General features: G+C 35.6%; 2 long non-coding RNA genes and 1 pseudogene across 6 annotated transcripts; all 3 read right to left on the reverse strand.

Moving 5' to 3' along the window:
- Positions 1–1,762: 1,762 nt before the first annotated feature.
- On the reverse strand, positions 1,763–10,084 carry LOC134280355 (uncharacterized). Of its 4 annotated transcripts, XR_009994891.1 has the most exons (8): positions 9,919–10,084; positions 9,616–9,749; positions 8,890–8,961; positions 4,568–4,624; positions 3,994–4,059; positions 2,965–3,220; positions 2,395–2,591; positions 1,763–2,096 (listed from the first exon to the last, which is right to left on the reverse strand). It is a non-coding gene; the product is annotated as an uncharacterized LOC134280355 (long non-coding RNA). The 4 variants fall into 4 exon arrangements; XR_009994890.1 differs by having other exon boundaries at positions 9,616–10,084; XR_009994892.1 differs by having other exon boundaries at positions 2,395–2,594; positions 9,616–10,084.
- Positions 10,085–10,929: 845 nt separating this feature from the next.
- On the reverse strand, positions 10,930–12,552 carry LOC134280356 (uncharacterized). 2 transcript variants are annotated; one of them, XR_009994894.1, is made up of 5 exons: positions 12,481–12,552; positions 12,096–12,235; positions 11,538–11,623; positions 11,184–11,287; positions 10,930–10,962 (listed from the first exon to the last, which is right to left on the reverse strand). It is a non-coding gene; the product is annotated as an uncharacterized LOC134280356 (long non-coding RNA). The 2 variants fall into 2 exon arrangements; XR_009994895.1 differs by having other exon boundaries at positions 12,477–12,552.
- A 383-nt stretch (positions 12,553–12,935) lies between these two features.
- LOC134280343 (pre-mRNA-processing factor 40 homolog B-like) overlaps positions 12,936–14,702 on the reverse strand; it is an 18,673-nt pseudogene continuing 16,906 nt past the window's right edge.

The following is a 14,702-nucleotide window of genomic DNA, read 5'->3' on the forward strand; positions in this document are numbered from 1 at the left end:
TTTCCAAAACTCAATGAATGCAGAACATATACATGATATAGCATGTAATAACAAGAGAATGATTTGTTAACAGTTTACAGAGCAAGTTTGTTTACAAGATTTATAAAGTAAAGTTATCCTGTACACTTGTGATGCATTAGTTCTGCTTTTCTATACTTTCTCATAATATTGTTGGTCGACTTTAGTATTTCAGGAAAATAGTCACCCAAAAAATGAAAATGTGATAAAAACTTTTAGGGTCGGAGGGTAAAATGTAGGGTAGGTCGGGTGACAGGAAACAAGAGTATTTTTTATTTTGGCCTGACTAAATATGGGAAAATTTGACCTTACTAGGGTGGGATACATATTACATACTATTACATGTAAATACATGTAAATACATGCAAAGTAAAATGTAATACATGCAGTTGAAAGTCATATAGGTACATAAGAAAAGAAATCAGAAGCATTCGTTTCAAAGAATTAAAGTAATATGATGTTAAAAGGACAAGTGCACTTAAGCAATACTAAATGGGCCCTTTTTATGTGCCATTTTACTTCAGAATATATTACCAAATCGTTCTCTATTGGTAATAGTTAGATACTAGTAGATATTTCTAATCAAAAAGCATGTAAAGCGCCACTTAAATTAGCATGGATTTGAAACAATTGAATATTTTGAAAGGCCTATGGATACCCTATAAATCCGGAAAAGTCGTACCGAACCTTCTTTTAGTTTCCTTTATGTAAATCAAGGGAATAGATATTTAAATCGATACTTGAACAATCTGATGGTGGATCACAGTCGGGCGCGTTTGCGGAATGATATTTCTTACGACAAACCTGTTTTTAAAAATATGGAATGAAGTTGTGTAGTTGCCTGTATCTAAAATGATTAAACTAAGAAATTGGTACTCTTGCATTTGAAAAATTACAATAATAGTTTCATTGAATTTGAAATTAAAAAGGAGTGTTATAGGTGGTTTTCAATACCTGTTTCATCGTCTTGCATTAAGGTTAAAAATGTTTGACACTTTATGAACGACACTTAAATCTCCTTTCCCTCCCGTGTTCTTAAAAACAAATACATAAAAACATCTCTAAGCGGCACGACTTTGACTTACTGAAACAAAACCTGCCTATGTATTACAGTGAGAACTTTTTAGGAATGTTTTCCTGGGTAGAACTCACGTGACTATCAGTATTTTCGATAATTTATTCCACACTTGGGTTCAACATGGGTCATACAGGTAAATAGCTCTCACTTGCTATAGGAAAAACATTGTACTTTTTATACATTTTTAATATTTTAAGTACGAGCCTAATCGTGTGCAAATTTCATACTTTCACACAAGTTTTATAAATGTAATATGCGTCTTTTGTCATTCGCACAAGTTTGCACAACGTTAGGCTCATAGTAAACAAAGGCTTTGAAATGAATCACCGTTCTCCATTTACTATAGAAAATCGCCGATGTCGGCTGACCCCTACCACATTGTATAGTTTTGTTCTTTGTATATTCGATGATTTCAGCGGTAAAATTTGTTGAATCGTATAGTTTAGATATCAATTAATGATTTGAGATGAAAAGAAATTTGATTGTTTATTTTTTCACATTTTAAAGTAATATGATGTTACTCGTTCTTTCCTATGTCTTGTTAGATTGTCTAAGGGAAGTAACTCTAATATGTGCTCTCATGCACTGTATACATGTACTGTCATCTGTCTCAAACAAATGAAAAATGGTATATTTACCTAGATTGGCCAATCAAAATTCCCATCGACTGCTACACCATGGGAAAACAGCCGAGATGTGGAATGAGGTGATTTCTCTCCACCAGCAAGGGAGTCCGAGGTGCGATGGACCGCTTGATTGGGATCTGGCATCAGAAGAGAGGCGTTGTCTGGGAAGCCGGATGGGCCTTCGATGTACTAAGTGTCTATATGTATCAAGGCGGTACAATCTGTATGAGGAGGTAGAGACCAAATCCCGGGGTAGGAAAGCTGCCACTGTTAACTATGGGCTTCAAGTTGGCCTCAGTCAAACCCCTATAGGCAATGATGGGATGAGGAAAATTCTTTCTTCTACCAACACTCCCCCTCCTACGCGAAAGTCTCTACAAAAGACATCAAACAAAATTATGCCAATTATTGAAAACCTTAATGAGGCTGACGTGAGTAACCGGTGTCGCCAGCTGGTGGATGTCAACACTCTAAGGGGAAGTGACTCCCCACATGCCATCCCCGTACAGTGCGATGGCATTTACAATAACCCCCTGTACTCGGGGGTTGGTGAGACACCCTTCCAGCCGGCGACACAGACTGTGTACTCATTCGCTGAAAATGTTACTTCAAAACATAAGATAATTAAAATGGTTACTAAAAATAAAATTTGTTCAAAGCATGGACACTTACTGGATGAGGGTACTGCTAATCACCACTGCAGTCCTGGGGTGTGTGGGGCAAATCTACCAATGCACCATACCGGGGATGAGTTCACTTGGGAGGGAATGGCGGAACTCCTCTGCAAAGATGGGCTTGAGGTAAGGGAGGTAACCACTGACCCGGACAGCTCTGCCGGTCGAGCTGCAGATTCCCTCTATAAGGACGGTCTACTACAAAATATCCCAGTTCACTATATTGACACTCGACACTTGTCCGAGTCAATCAGAAAGGCAATTAAAAAAGATCAGAAACTTTTAGAGGTCATGCCAAAGAGAACTAAAGCAGAAAAAACCAAACTTTTGCATAATTTTGCCCTAGATGCTGTTGACAGATGTACAGCTGAGATTAATCAAGCTCATGCAGTATATGCTGGAGATGCAGATAAATTAAAAAACAAGCTCTCATATGCCAAACATGCAATAGTGAAATGTTACATGGGAGATCATGCATCATGCAGAAAACACTCTCTGGTGTGCAAAGGGAAAGTAAAAAATAACTGGGTTAGCAAGAGTTCTTATTTAGGTCAAGGTTTTACAATACCGTCTTCCGCGGAAAATGAGGCAAGGCTCCATGCCTGCATCTCTAAGAGGTTGTCTCCAGCTGTACTGGACAGGACGATCAAAAACACCAACTCGCAAAAGGTCGAAAGCTTCAACAGAACTCCGCGGCGATCCCTGCCTCGAAATGTTACTTTCACAAGAAACTTTGCTGGTCGGGCGCACAGTGCAGTTCACTCATCAAATCACGGTCCGGGCAGCTCGCTCCGAAGCCAACTGGTGGCCAAGTGGACCAAACTCTGAATGAAATACAAAATGAGCATAGATTAAATAAATCGCCTCAGAAAACTCAATCGTATAAAACAAAAAGGGTAATTAAACGTAAGAAATTATATAAACTTTACGAAAAACATCAAGAAGAAGTAAAATACAAGAAAAACATGATGTTAGCTGAATCTCGAGCCCGAGGTAATAAAAGAAAGCCCCCTGAACACAATTATTCGAAAACAGGAAATTAACAAGTTAATATTTAAAAAAAATATATTTTAAATTACTTTAAAAAATGCATCTAGGGTGGTGAGCCCCACAACAAAACCCCTGGTCCTTGCAGTGGATCTTCTCCTGGTTAGTTCCATGCGGCTCAAGAGAAAGGTGCATCAGGTTGATGCATAACTTCTTATGGTAGAGATGACTGACCTCCAGGCCTGCAACTGCAAACTGCGACCTAGTCTGTCTCTTCTCTACCATAAGAGCTACCCGATGCACCCTCTCGACTGTACTGCCCTCCTCCGGCCAATTTACCCTCATCTTCCCATACCCATTTCTATCCCTCCCCCCTGTCCAAAGCCTGCAACCCCCCACATTTTCACTTTTTGAGGCTAATTTCTCCCCCAGGATCTCAAAAATATCTTGCATTATTCTTAGTTTACTAAAACTCTCTGACTAGGATAGCTAAAGTAACAATTTGTGTCTTTAAAGTCACATGACATTTCAAAATGGGGTTCTCTATAGGGAAAATAGTACCAATTCATTTCCCATAGAACTCAATACAAATCTTAGGCCCTCTACTTACCTATTGTAATTTCAGACAAATCCTTGGTATCATTGGAAACTTTGTTCTTTGCACTTACAAAATATACTGAAAAAAATATAGGGTCCCCTTTGTAACCTTTATAAAGGTTAAATGATGGAACTTCTCTTTGAATTCTTCAATCCAAATTATATCTCATTATGCCAGCGTTTTACTGTATAAGCAGAATTCTGTGAGAAATCAATTTTGGCATTATCAGCATGGGTTCTGAGATGGCTAAAATTGAATATCCATAAGAATTCAGTCTATATAGGTTGCTATGGCAATCTCTCTTGACATTATAAAATTGCTAATACTTCTCTATATATTTTTTTTTTTGGATAAATCTCTAAATTTGCATCTTTCCAAAATTTATAGCAAAAAAATTACAGTCAAATGAGATTTTGTAAACATTATTGTCAATTCTCTGGATGCACCATTATACTGAAATCAAAAGAAGCAACTCAATGGCACCAAAAGCTATTTTTGAGATATCTGCGATTTTGAGATATCTCAGGTTTCCAGATATCTGAGATTTCCAGACACTGAGATTGATGTTCAGATAGAGAGTGCTCACCTTTCAAGCTTCTTCTTTCAGTCTTTCTTTTTCTTGAGCCTCAGCTTTCTCTTTTAACTAAAAAAAAAACCAAACAACATTTCTTGTAATATAATAGTGTGAAGAAGTTGATTTTTTGTTGTATATATTATTTTAATTTTGTTCGAATGGGGTTCCATACATTTGAGTCTGTTTTGCCACGAGTATATAAAGGGACCGGTTTTGTCGGGGTGGTCAGATCTAGTCTGGTGTCCAGTAGCGTGACCAGCCTGAGGTGTGCCTCGTTTGCTGTTTTCCCCTGAATGATTTATACAAGTGGCAAATATTTTCAGTGAGATATAGCACTGTAATGTTAACGGGTAGCCATATAACTTGCCAGGAGGATTATTGCAGCATGTTTGTGCAGTTCTAGCCAGTAAGAGTGTTCGAATATTATGAATAGTGAGTTTGCAGTTATAAATTTCCGGTTTCAGTTGTATTTTAGGTTAGGTGTTTGTAAATATAAATTACTTTCAGTGCGCAAGGGGCTTGGAGACAATTTTTTGATGTATGGGCATACTGAGGGTCGTTTGACGAGGTTGGAGGCTTATTGACAAGTGTGTATGGAGGGCCACTTGTGTCTTATCCAAGGTCGACACTGTTAAGGGCGTGGTAGGATAACTGGAGCGGGAGGCTAAGAACCGGGGCTCTGCGAGTTAGGAACTACTATTTTGTAGACCACTTTGTAGACCACAGAACTTGGTGTGACGTTGACGTTATCTGTATGGCGTGAGTGCTGTGGTGCATTTTCTAGGGACACGTGTCGCTGACCTGTTTTGTGAACCAGAATTTTGAGTAACTTTCAGTAGTAAATAACAGAACATGTTTACATTTGAATTTTTGAAAAGATATTATTTTTTTTTAAGTTAATTGAGCTTTTTCGAAATGTTAATTGAAAAGACTGAATTAAGTTGGTGAATTTTAGCTTTTTGATTTAAAATCTGATTTTTAATTATTAACTCAGCATTGTAGCAAGTAATATTCAAGTTTATTATTATGTAAAGTATCAGAAGTGGTTTAAGCTGAGTTAACTGTTCATATCTATTTTCATTTCCCGTGTGTGAGCTGGTATGTGAGCGTGAGTGAGAGTAATTGTCAATGAATATATTTTTTTTTATTTGTGTTAATAAACTTATTTGTTATTTCTGATTTATGTTGTTTTTCCTTCTCAACTCTACAAAATCCAAAAAGAACTCATGACAAATAGCAAACAGAAATCTGTGAGCCAATGCTCACTAGTAATACCCCCGCTCTCATGTAAAAAAGCACTATGATCATGTTAATAAACTGTTTACACAAGTTCAATTACAGGCAGATGAAGTTGACATCAGATTCATATGAAAATTAATCCCACCATATGGCATGCATCAACAAAGACGGTAATAAAATTTCAAGCATCTGCTATGAAAAGCTAATGAGAAAACTGCTACGAAGATTTGTCATGTATGAAATGGACAATGCACAGACAAACAGGAAGTTGATATCGGATTTAAACAAAAATGTATTCCATCATATGGCATGCCTCAGAGAAGATTGTGTTAAAATTTCAAGCATCTATGATGAGTAGTTGCTGAGAAAACTGTGACGAAAATTTGTAATGTATGAAACAGACAGATGCACAGACAAACAGAAAGTTGACATTGCATTTGAGCAAAAATGTATCTCACCATATGGCATGGCTAAGAGAAGAATGTGTTAAAATTTCAAGCATCTACATTGAGTAGTTGCTGACGAAACTGTGACGAAAATTTGTAATGTATGAAACGGACAGATGCACAGACCAATAGGAAGTTGACATCGGATTTAAACAAAAATGTACATGTATCCCACCATATGGCATGCCACAGAGAAGATTGTCTTAAAATTTGAAGCATCAACAATGAGTAGTTGCTGACGAAATTGTGGCGAAAATTTGTTATGTATGAAACGGACAGATGCACAAACAGAAAGTTGACATCGCATTTGAGCAAAAATGTATCCTGCCATATGGCATGCCTAAGAGAAGAATGTGTTAAAATTTCAAGCATCTACATTGAGTAGTTGCTGCGAAAACTGTGACGAAAATGTGTTTCACGTACACACAGACAGCTAGACAGACAGACAGACACACAAGGGTAAAACAGTATACCCCTCACCTTCAGGGTATAAAAATATAAACAAGTACATACATGAGATACTTGATATAGACATTATTTTTTTAAAAAATACACAGAAACAAGTCTAAAAAATATACTGATTTTTCTTTTAGAAACTTAGAATGTTAACATATTAGGTAATAAAAGATTACGAAGCTCACCTTGGCGAATATAATCAGTCTAAGTAATGCAAAAAATATATTTTCTTGCAACAATTTTTCTATTTAAATAGGTCTTAAAAACTTAGTTCCAAAAACTTTAACCTTAACATGGAAAATGTAGGGTCCAGCAACTGAAACAAGTATTGATTGTTCATCCTTAGATGCATCATCCATGCAAGTTTGGTCTAGGTAAGGCTTATAGTTAATTAGGATGGACTTGCTGCAAAAACTTTAACCTGGTCACTCATCTGGAAAATGTAGGCCACATCCAGTATCTGAAGCAAGTCTGGTATTGTTCATCCCTAGATGCATCATCCATGCAAGTTTGGTCCAGGAAGGGCTACGCAGCACAGTTAAGGTTACAGTAAGGAAAAAAATGTTTTGACGTCACATATAATATAAAGTCTTCAAAATACCATAAAATGAAATTATTTGCTATTCAAACAGCTGGAAGTTCTGAACAAATTTTAAATTACATAGTTTTGTCGTTTGTTTCCCACACAAAGTATATTGCATCGATCGCAATGCATCAATGTGTCATCCGTAAAAAACAGTTTGCACACCTGATCAAGTCACATTTTGTACAATGAAAAACAAATAAAATATTATTTGCAGTAAAATAAAAAGCTGTTAACTTGGATGTGATGTCTATTTTAGTATTTTATTTAAAATGTACGTGCATTCTCAGACAAGCGATACTGTCGTGTGTATGTATGCAGATTCATTGAAAAAGTAATTGATTGATTTATTGCAAGGGCATACCCTCAATGTATCTTGTCAAAATTTTACACATAAACTCAATAAGCATTAAGATATTTGAAAATGCGAACCTCTTGAAATCTTGCAAATAAATTAATTATAGCTATATTTAATGTAGTTGACCAGCAAAATATTCAACCTGCCGTCCAACAAATAAAATTTTACCAATTAGGGAATCTATATAGGTTCGCAGCACTTTTCACAAACTACATAGAGTGTTGGAAAGGATTATAAAATAAACAAAGATTTTTAACTTGATTATGCCCTTGCAATATTGAAATTAATAGATGCAAAAACTCTAAGTATAATTGCCAAAGTCATGTGACGTCGACATCACATGACAAGTCTAAATAAAAAATCTAAATGTACCCAACATGTAGATTTAAACCACATTACATTTTTTTTATATCAGTGAATTACTAAAAAGAATCGCCCATCCTAATAAAGTATGTATTTTTCATCTTAAAAAATTGCCGATATTTCCATTTGTAAGCAAGACCTGCTCCAAAAACTTTAACCTGGTCACTCATTTGGAAAATGTACGTCACATCCAGCATCTGAAGCAAGTCTGGTAGTGTACATCTCTAGATGCATCATCCATAAAAGTTTGGTCCAGGTGGGGCTTTTAATTATTTGGGAATGGATCTGCTCCAAAAACTTTAACCTGGTCACTCATCTGGAAAATGTAGGTCACATCCAGCATCTGAAGCAAGTGCAATGGACCTGCTCCTAAAAATTTGACTTGGACGTTGACGCTAATGCCGACGGTATAGCATAAGCTCATAAGGTCACCCCCCCCCCTGAACCCTTCTTCGACTGTTTCATGCATGTTGATATTTATCTTGTTAAGTTTCATACTTCGGATGTTATATGTGAATCTTGTTATTACATTGTTATTTGACAGCATTATACTCCAATGCTGAAGTAACTTTGATGGTTCCTTGCTATCCGTGTTTTTTTTTAATCTAAGGTATGTATAAGCAGGTATTATACTTGCAGACTTGAGCTCTGCACAATATTATGTGTGTTTGCTGAAGGCCTACAATAGGTATACTTAAGGTCTCACACAAGGAAATAATTTCACTATATATTACTATATAGCTTGAATTAAATTATTTAATTTATTAGACTAGAAGCAGAAAATTCATGAAAGGGTAAATAAAGATCAATGCTTAAACAAAAATTTGAGTAAGAAAAAATATGCCTTATGCGGCTTTTAAGAAAGAAAATTGACAGTAAACTTACCTACCCTGAAATGCACGTGAGATTCACATGTTGACAAACAGCCTACACACCATCCAGGAAGTTGCATCATGCACACCTGAAAAAAGAGTTCCTTTTAATTCAGTGGGATAATTCTGCTAAAGTTATGATATTCCTAGTACATGAGTCCAAATTTAATACTGTAGGCCTCAAACAAAATGCCAAAAACGAAAAAAGCAAAAAAAATTTCTCTATATAAAATTATTAATGAACTTTAATTGAAAAAGTTCATTTTGATTGGCTATTTCCTTGTGTAAGACCTTTAAGACGATTAAAAGTTGATGAAATAAAATGAAAATTGCAGAAAATGTCTATTATTTATTTATCTTTCATTGCTAGTCCAAAAAAAATTATATTTTGTCCTTAAGGGATGAAAAATAGGAGATAACTCTTCCTACCAGTTTACTGAATTTTAAGCAAACTTTCTGTACAAATACATCTATAGTATATTGATTTCAAAACTTAAAAAAAAATTAATGAGTGAATAATTGAGAAAAAAAAATTGAATGAAATGGAAGCTGAAATATTGTAGTTTTTGGCTATCTGCTAAAAAATAATTTCAATTCTAATTAATGAGCTCTAATTAGCTAAGAAACAGGAAGTTAACTGATTTTTAAGGAATTAATTTAATAGCAAAAAAGTGAAAATCTTAATTCTAAAACAAAGTCCGAGACTGGAAAAAATGGTGTCAAAAGAGACTTCAATAATGTACCTTGGAGCTTTGATAACAGTGATCACTGATTAATGGCTGGTGATTAAGATAAGGGGTTCTTAAGCAGTGGGGGGTGATGAGGCTTTTCCACCAGTCATCAAAGAATGGAGTTTCTCTTAAAAGTCCTGGCAGCTCTAAAATAAATAAACAACACAAAAGTTTACAATACTTAAAAATGTGCACCACATACAATAGCATATTCTTAGAAAAAGTCTACAAGTATACAGTTAAATAATTATCATGCCAAAAAAAGGACCAAAATGGTTGCATCAACATCAATACAAAAAAGGAAGTATTCCTCACAACAAAGGCCAGAAGAAAATAGGGACCACCAGCCCAGTCAAACTTCTAGTTCCCATAAGAAGACTAAGTAAAGAGAAGTTTCAGGACATTGTACGGACACAGAAAAATGGAACATTTGCAGTTATAGATGCCGAGAGCCAAAGCAGCGAGATGAAGTTTTTATGACCCGGGCCAAGTGAGGTCCAGCCAGTGGACATGGAATCTGTGTCAGATGACCCAAATTCAAAATTATACAAAGTACTTCACCAAGAAAAGACTGCTAAATTGTGGAACATTGCATTTAAAGAATAATTAAAGAAGTTTCCAGACTGTGATGGTCCACTGGACTGGAATCAGCATGGGGAGGAAAAACAAGGCCTGGCATGGATCCTTTCCATCCGATATAAGATTAGTGCCACTATACCAGTCACCGAGGAAAGCTTTACAAAGAGGTAAGAAGATCTGGCAGGGGACAAAGAGCTGCACAGCTGAATGTGGCCATGGCTGTCGGTCACCTGGGTACCAGTCTTACAACAGAAAGTATGCGTGGTATGCTGTTTGGTGCAAATATTGAACCAGCGTCAGCCGCCAACATGCAACAGACCTGCAACAAAGTGGGGAAAATTATTACCAAATGTAAATAAAAACAGTATGAAGAAAATTCGGCATAATATTCATGAACTTAATGAAAAATGTGAACTTCCGGATACCCCCATCAGAGCAGAGGGAGATGCTCGGTACAATAATGCCACCTTCAGTGCCATTGGGAAAACCCCATTCCAAGCTGTCATCCTAGTGACGTATACCGTAAGTAAAAATGTAACCCAGAGGAAGAACGTGGTAGCAGTTTTCTGTGGGAATAAATAATGTATGAAAGGCGCACACCTACGAAGCAAAGGGAAGGAAGTTACCTGTCCAGGACACGAAGACTGCACTGCAACCATTCGTCCGGAGAACACCATTGGAGACGAGAAGAGTGTGTTGGTGAGTTACAGAGTGATGACCGGCCACTAGTAATATCCCATTTCAGCAGTGATGGAGACAGTGCCGCTGCATCTGGTGCATCTGAAAAACAAGGACATGTGATTGAAAACCTTAAGGACTTATGCATCACTTCTTTGACTCTCAAAGAAAACAGACTGCTAAGGCTCCATTCAGCAGTCACATGTTTCCAGGAAGAACCAAGGCCATAAGAGAATCCATGCAGAGAAGATTTGCCTTGGACCTGAAGCTTTGATGCAGGACAGAGTATGAGAATTGCTACAAACACTACTCCGGCGACTTACCTTTGATGAAGCGTGCTATGTCTACTGCAGTTGGTTCCCTCATAAACTGCTACCAGGGACAGTGCGGGAAGTCCTGTCAACTCTATTCCTTTTCCTGTCGTGGACTGAAAAGAAGTAAGTGGAAAACTTCAGCGTTGCCTAGTGAATTTGAATCAAACATGACAAAAAAAGACAAATGTTTGTTAAAATACTGTATAAATTTGACTTTAGGACAAAGTAATCTTGATAGAATCAAATATCATACCTGTACACAAAAATTTGAATCTGTAAATAGGGCATATTTAAAATCAAATCCAAAATGTATTATAAGTAGTAGAAATTTTGAAAGTAGAATACATAAAGTTGTACACTCACTGAATAGGGGTTATCGAAACTCAACACTGGAACTTTGTGAATCTGTAGGGGCACCTGTTGTAAAATGAAGTAGAGTGGTCCATCATCTAAAACAACAACAAAATAGACAAAACTACTTTAAATTAAAATGAAACAAAAACTGTTAAAATATAAATCTCAAAGAAAATTCTACAGATCTAAAAAATATCAGCTGTATGACAAAAAATCTAAAGACACTTACAGTAAATCATCGACAGATCCAAAATTAAAAAGGAAGTTGTAAGACTGTGAAGAGGGGGGGGGGGGGGCATTGATGATATGTACATGAATTTCAAATGTATAAAATTTGTATCTAAAATATATTTTGTGACCTATCTTACATGTAATAATTGTTTTTATGGTACATTATGCATTGATTATTTTCAACTGTGTAAATGGGGAAAATGTGGACATGTGAATAATGAATTATTGTAATGTGACATTTTTTTTATACAAGAGAGTCTGTACATGTAAAAATGATATATTCTTTATTATTTAGCTCATTTAAATTATTTGAATTAAAAATCTTGTTTTTCTTACCTGTGTGATGAACACAACAAAGGTTTCAGAGGTATTTGGTAGAAATATGGGTATACGGGTGTCAAAACTGTCCGTTGACGACCAGACTGCATGCGCATTGTTTATCCGCCATTATTGATCTTTTCAAGGGGAGATAACTCCTGAAATCAGAGAAATTTTAGTGAAAATGAGAGTTACCTGTCCCTCTTAAGGTCTCACACAAGGAAATAATTTCACTATATATTACTATATAGCTTGAATTAAATTATTTAATTTATTAGACTCTCAGCAGAAAATTCATGAAAAAGAAAATAAAGATTAATTGCTTAAACAAAAATTTGAAATCAGAAAAAAATATTGCCTTATGCGGCTTTTAAGAAAGAAAATTGACAGTAAACTTACCTACCCTGAAATGCACGTGAGATTCACATGTTGACACACAGCCTACACACCATCCAGGAAGTTGCATCATGCACACCTGAAAAAAAAAGTTCCTTTTAATTCAGTGGGATAATTCTGCTAAAGTTATGATATTCCTAGTACATAAGTCCAAATTTAATACTGTAGGCCTTAAACAAAATGCCAAAAATGAAAAAAGAAAAAAAAAAATGTCTCTATATCTATGGAACTTTAATTGACTAATTCATTTTGATTGGCTATTTCCTTGCGTAAGACCTTAAACTGCCATGTGTGAGAATGATGCTTCTTGTATAAAGGTTTGTTATATTCGATTTTTTAAAAACAAGTATTATACTTGTAGGCCTTTTGCTCTGTTATGACATGTGAGTATCCATTAATGTCCACGAGTCTACTTATCTTAAGCTGCTATATGTGAGAATGATGTTCCTTTGTAAAGGTTTGTTATATGTCATTTCTTTTTTTACCCAGTGTTATACTTACACTGTTATGGGTGAGTTTGATGTTTCTGGTATCTACACTGTTGGCTCTCCTGTCTGCGGCGATCTGTCCCGCAAAATCAAACAGGGTACTGACCTCTACAAGAAAACCTTTCTCCTACAGAAACAATAGAACAAAAGTAAAATAAAGTGCCAAGCCACAGCATGAAACTCCCATCAAATAATCAGACGGCCGTATAACAAAATCTTCAAACAGCATACTGACTTCCACAAGGAAACCCTCCTCCTGTAGAATCAATACAACAAAAGTAAAAACAAAACAGCCAGGTTCAGTAATAAATCTACATGTCAGAAGTGATTTATAAATTATACAGAAATTACAAGTACTACGAAATCTGCAGCAACATAGCATTATACAGCCTACTCCACTTATATTGAACTCGCTTATTTTGAAATTTCAGTTATTTTGAAATAGAGAAATAAATCCGCTGTTTTTGCCTCTAATATCCTTTGCATTAAAATAATGGTTATATTGAAATCGGATATATAGAAATTTCAATTATATTGAAGCCACTAATCGGTCCCCACAGGTGATAATGAGTTGATTTCATAACGGTTATATTGAAGTGGCGTGCTCTTACAAAAAAAATCTTCACTGTTAAATTCTTTGCGCTCACGTATATAATACGGACATATCGAGACTAAACAGCTAAACGTAATATTAATAGTAACCCCCACAGATCTAGGAAAAAAACATAACTTTGAAATTACAATCCATTTAAACCATTTATCACTGTGTTGAGATTTGTCTTCCTTTCGTGCATTTTAAAATCTTGCAAGTACTGGAACAAAATGTGGAGTGATATTTTATTTTCATCAATATTGGTGAGTATTAGATGCATTGTGCTATTGATAAATTCTGATTTTGGCATTTAGTTCCGTTCACAAGTATTAACAATGAACTCCTGGAAAACATCAGATATTTCGGACTAATATTCTATGTAATCTGTTCACTGTTATAGATAAACGATGACAAATTTAATTTGTTCAGGAAATGGCGGCTTCATGATTCGCTTATATTGAATTACGGCTATATTGAAATAATTTGCATGGTCCCCTGAATTTCAATATATCCGGAGTAGGCTGTATAATATTTATAAATATGATGCTGAAAGGAAAGTACCAGGGACAACCAATTTTAATTTAATTGCTATTTGTGTAATTTGTTACAAAATACTTTAAACTTTACTTAAACTTTTAACAATCACTGTGAGGTAAGTGTGACACGGATTTACCTCAAAAACATTACTAAACAATAACATCATGAGAATCAAACTACAAATAATAACATTGACTACTGGGTAAAGTTAGCTAATTTTCCTTTTCTTACCTTGAGGATTTCTTTGACAATTTTCTTCTCATCATGGAATCTAGCTTTGAGATCCTCAACATAAAACTTAAACAGATCTAAAGGAGTGGATCCTAAAATTATAATAAATATATGCATATTAACTAGGTCAAGGCTATGGCTTCTTTGAGGTTCCTTTTTTCCTGATCAACATTTTGGAGCTAGGTACTATATCTGCTTAACCTGGTCTTGATCTAGATCTGGATTTTAGAACTAGCTAGGTCAAGGCTTTGAGTACTCACTAAGTCAAGGCTTCGAGTACTAACAAGGTCAAAGCTAAACACCTGTTTGAGGTTTCATCTGATCTGGTCAGACTATGACCCTCTACAGGTATTTTTACCTGGTTGGTCAGAATTTGACCTC

This window comes from Saccostrea cucullata, unplaced genomic scaffold (genome assembly GCF_032062105.1).
Source record: "Saccostrea cucullata isolate Sc308-1 unplaced genomic scaffold, CSIRO_AGI_Scuc_v1 ctg1228, whole genome shotgun sequence".
Taxonomy (NCBI): Eukaryota; Metazoa; Mollusca; class Bivalvia; order Ostreida; family Ostreidae; genus Saccostrea; species Saccostrea cuccullata.